Below are 5,249 nucleotides of genomic sequence, written 5' to 3' on the forward strand. Positions count from 1 at the left end.
GTGGCCTAAACCAGTGCCATATGAAAGGGGAATTGCAGCAATCCTGGCCATCAAATATATTTTCATTTATAAAGAGGTTTATATTTTTCATGATATGAACTTTTTTTTTTAATATGTGGACTCTCATTCAGAAGAGGCACAATTTAGGAGCTCTTGGATATGTGTGAGCTTTGTTGGTACATTATAATTAGTTATTTTAATGGTTTGATCTGCCTCAGGGATGAGCTTTTTTAAGAAGTCCTTTAACTGTGCCTGTCATCTTAGTTTACCTTTGGCTTTGCCTAACAGATATAGTAAGTGTCCATATATGATTAAATGGAGAACAATATAAGCCAGCGTAGGGCCTGGTGGAAAGGGATATGAAAGAGATTGATACCGTGGTTGTCTTCAAGTGGTGCCATTGCTGCCGATAAACCAATCATTTGTTCCTCCTGGCTGTTTCAGGGACCTAGTTATCTGTTACAAGAGTACCTCCCTGTGCTTAAGAGCTATTGTTGAAGATTTTTTAATGTGCTCGAGTACAGAAAACCTGGTAAATATTTCTGTTGGCCCTCCAGCCCTGTTTCCCTTGAAAAATCCACAAATCTTTATTGGGAATTGGTAAGCCAGTGCTATGAATCAAAGGAAATAATATCTAAGGGATTTAATTTAGCCTTTACCCTACTTTTTTTTTCTCCAAAGATGCATTAGTTTTGAGATAGGCTTGAGGGAAGGAGGTGGAAGAGGATTTTATGATCAAATAAATTTGGGAAATAATTTATGCTATATTCACCTATTGGTGGCTTATAATGGATATTGGTGCATTAAATTTCCAAGAAGTCCTGCACTAAAGGAAGTTTAGCAGTTTGTTTAAGGTAGTATTTTCCAAATTTCACAAACCTTTTGTTGAATAATCATTTATAACATTCCTTGGAACGATTATTCCCGAGGTCACACATTGGGAAATTAAACCATTGCTTGATTGTACTTAATATCAATGCTTTCAGTCAAATATGGATAGTCTTGAACTTGAAGTGTGGAGGCAACCTGAAAAGCAAGTTGTTGTACCTCCCATCTGAGCATTAATGTTTATGTAGATGGCTCCCTGGTATAGGATAGTGTTTTGGAGCAGTGTATCATTATGGAAGATGCTATGTAATGGTAATTTCTTCAGAAGCCCTTATTCTTTTTTTCCTCTTTTGGGTGGGGAATTTTATTCTTCATGGGTGTTTCACAATAAATGTTTGGAATAGTACTAAGGGTTTCTGGAAAACGGGTGCAAAACATTGGGGATTAGGATAGTTTATTGTTAACTTGGGTCATTGGTTTTAGAGAGTTTATTTATCTCTGAAAAGCATTTATCACTGCTTGGGAAAGAAATTGGCTTCCTGTGCTTGCTTTGGCAGCACCATATACTATATGGAACAATACAGAGAAGACTAGCATGGCCGCTGAACAAGGATGACATGCAAATTATTTTCCTCTTAGTTGCTAGGGTAATAGAATAGATAGAAGGAAAGAACTGAAATGTGTGAACTGAAACTGTAACTCATACATCTTTGAAATTTGCTCTATAATTACTTGTTTAATTGTATTCGGAAAGTCATCACCCTTTCTGTATACATATTTCATAATAAGGAAATAACTGAAACTATGGTACTGCAAACCCATAACATTATTGAAATTTCCTATATAACTACTTGTTAAATCATACTTTGGATGTTATCATCTTTCTGCATATATGTTATATTTCACAATAAGGAAATAACTGAAATTGTGGAACTCTAGCCCATAACATCCTTCGAAAATTGCTCTATGGCTACTCATTAAATTATATGTTGAAAGTTATCACCTTTCTTATATATGTTATATTTTACAATAAGGAAAAACTAAAACTATGGAACTGTAACCCCAAAAAATTCTTTTGAATTTGCTCTCTACCTACTTGTTAAATTGCACTTTGAAAGTTATCACTTTTATGTATGTATGTTATATTCCACAATAAAAAAATGAAAAAAAGAAAAAAGTTTAACTAAAAAGAGAAAAAATAATAAAGTCTAGGATGAACCTTAGAGATGAATAATAGGAATTAAGAGAGAACAAAGAGAAAGGTAGATGAGGAAAATCAAGTAATAAAATGCCCCATAGCAATGTTTAAAGAATGAACGCATCTACTGCATCTAATGAAGGTTTGTTTCATTATGCTTTATACAATACAAGCAGTTTTACTTTTCATGTGGAAAACTAATGTAAAGGAAGACTGCAGACCTTTCAAACATGGAAGAACTTGGGAAAGCAAATCCCCAGAATTCTTCTTAAAAAACTACATTGGAACCAAATATATGCATTTCAGAGGCAAATAAATTAGATATTTTTAAAATGCAGAAATTCTGGTGAAAAAGATCTATGGGGGCCATTCAATTCCATGAAGAAAGAATTAAAACTAAGAAAACTATGCATTATAAATAGGGAACAGATTGTGAATGACAAAAAACCTAAACAATGTAAGAATGATTTTTTTAAAATATCTTTTTTAAAATTTTGAAATAATTTAAGATTCCCAAGTAGTTGCAGAAAATAGTACGAGAGTTTAAGTCTACTCTTCACCCAGCTGTCCCAGTGAAAATATTTTTAATAACTATAGAACATTATTGAAAAGAGGGAAATAGTGACAGTGATAAAATACTAATATGAACCTTATTCAGATTTCACCATTTCTCTTTGTGACCTAGGGTTCAGCAAAAGTATCTTTAGATTTGATATTAAAGGCACATTTCATAAAACAAAGGGAAACCTAATGTGGACTTCATCAAAGTTTCTTTTTTCTCTCATCTCTAGGTATGTGTGTCCATGTGTACATGTTTTTTGTTTCAAGAAAATTTAGCATGTGTATATCGAGTAACCATCACCATAATTAGGATAATAAATGTTCTATCACTACAAAAAACCCAATGGTATTCCTTAGTAGTCACAAACCTTTCCCCCAACACCATCCCTGGCAACCACAAATCTCTTCTCCATCATTCTAACTCCCTAATTTTGAGAATGCTATCAGTGGAATCATATAGTACGTAACTCTTTGAGCTTGGCTTTTGTGTTCTTCAGAATGCCTTTGAAATTCATCCAAGTTATTATAGCAATAGTTATATTGATTATTTTATTGCTGAGTTGTATTATACAGTATGGATGTACCACAATTATAGGACATTTGGATTGTTTCAAGTTTTCAGTCATTAAAAACATAGTTGCTGAGAAGATTTTGTGTGAACATAATTTTCTATTTCTGTAGAATAAATGCCCAAGAGTGTGACTACTAGGTTATATGGTACATGCACATATAACTTTTTCTAAAAAATTTGCCAAACTGTTTACCAGAATGAGTGCAACATTTTGCATTCTCAATAGTAATGTGTGAGAGAGCACTTGTTCCACATCCTTGCTAGCACTTGGCATTACCAATCTTTTAACTTTAGCTATTCTAAATATGTTTGTAGTGGTATCTCAGCTTTCATTTTCATTTCCCTAATGGCTAATGATGTTAAGCATTTTTTCAAGAACTTATTTGCCATCTTATACTTTTTTAAGTGAAGTGTCTGCTCAAATCTTTTGCACATTTTCTAATTGGGTTATTTATTTTCTTGCTTGAGTTTTGAGAGTTTTTTAAAAATATATTCTGTATACAAGTGCTTTGTCAGATATGTGACTTGCAAATATATTCTCCCAGTTTGTAACTTTTCTTTTTACCCTCTTGACAAGGTCTTTTGAAGAGAAAAAAGGAACTTTGATGGAGTCCAATTTATGTCTCTTCTCTGTTTTATGGAATGCAACTTTCATATCAAATCTAAGACACTTGCCACTTAGGTGGCAAAGATTTTCTCCTATGTATTCTTCTAAAAGTTTTACAGTTTTATCTTTTACATTTAGTTCTATGGTCCATCCAGTTTGAGTTAATTTTTTTTTATGGTGTGAAGTTCAGAGTGACTCTTTTATTTATTTATTTATTTATTGGTCTATGAATGCCCAACAAGCAGTTCCAATACTGTGTGTTGAAAAGTATCTCCTTCCTCTATTGAATTGTTTTGGCACCTTTATGAAACATGATCTAGCCATATATATGTGATTCTAATTCAAAATTTTCTATTCTGTTTCATTTATCTATGTGTCTATGCTTCCAACACCACCATACAGCTTGATTGCCATAGTTATATAAGTGGAAAAAGTCAGGTAGTGGGGAATTTCTAATTTTCTTCTTTTTCAAATTGTTTTAGCAATTCTAGTTCCTTTGTTTTTCCAAATAAATTTTAGAGACGACATTAATATCTAGGTACAATCCTGCAGGGGTTGTGATAGGAATAATGATAGATCAATTTGGAGAAAAATTGATGTCTTGATTTAACGAGTGAATATTGTTGAGATATCAGTTCTTCCCAAGTTGATCTGTAGAATCATGCAACCCCCATCAAAATCCCAGCATGCTATTTTTAAAAAGAAATTCATGAGGACTGGAGCTAAGATAGTGGCATAGAGAGGAGTGGAAGCTAGTTAGTCCCCCTGGAATAACGAATAAGCAACCAGAAACAGCTAGTAAATAATTCAGAATAACTACGGGGGACAAACATGACCATCCACTCATCATACCCCAACCTGAGAATGCCCAAGATTGCAGCATAAAATCTGTAAGTGAAGACTGTAGATCCAAACCAGGAGCCCCCTACCCCCATGGCTTGAGCTGCAAAGCCTCGTGGAGCCAGAGAGCAGCTCTCTCTGAGTGAGTGAATGTGGCACAGCTGAGCTCCAACTGGGGTTTTAATTAACGAGTGTGGACTGCTCTATATGATCCCCAATAAGCAGACAGAGGCTTTGGTGAAGACTGACATTGGAGAGCCAGAGGGTGACTGCAGACTTGCTCTGAAGGGGGCTTTCTGTCCCTGTTTCAGCTCAGTGGAGAAATCCTCAGCCATTTTCAGTTCCCAGTGCTCTCACCCAGACAGGGGTGGAGATAACACAGGCAGAGAGAGACCATTGAAATGCTAATGACCTCTCCCTACTGGCTCTATCTTCCTAAGAGGAAGGGGGTGGGGCCCAGCTCTACCACCTGACTTCCATTCAGAACCAGACCCAGAGCCTGGGGGAAAACAGCCACAGGCCACACCTCCTTACACCAGGCTGAAGTTACAGGCTGACTGGTGCCACCTGCTGGGCAGAAAAGCACAGTGACCTGAGGCCTCACATGGTGTACCAATTTTCTAAGACATCCTCAGGGAAGCCAG

At 35.5% G+C, this 5,249-nt stretch overlaps 1 pseudogene; it reads left to right on the plus strand.

Annotated features, from left to right (window-relative positions):
• The first annotated feature begins 1,370 nt into the window (after positions 1 to 1,370).
• LOC119545011 lies at positions 1,371 to 1,469 on the plus strand (annotated as a pseudogene).
• The last annotated feature ends 3,780 nt before the right edge of the window (positions 1,470 to 5,249 follow it).

The sequence above is a fragment of the Choloepus didactylus genome, chromosome 9, assembly GCF_015220235.1.
Source record: "Choloepus didactylus isolate mChoDid1 chromosome 9, mChoDid1.pri, whole genome shotgun sequence".
NCBI lineage: Eukaryota > Metazoa > Chordata > Mammalia > Pilosa > Megalonychidae > Choloepus > Choloepus didactylus.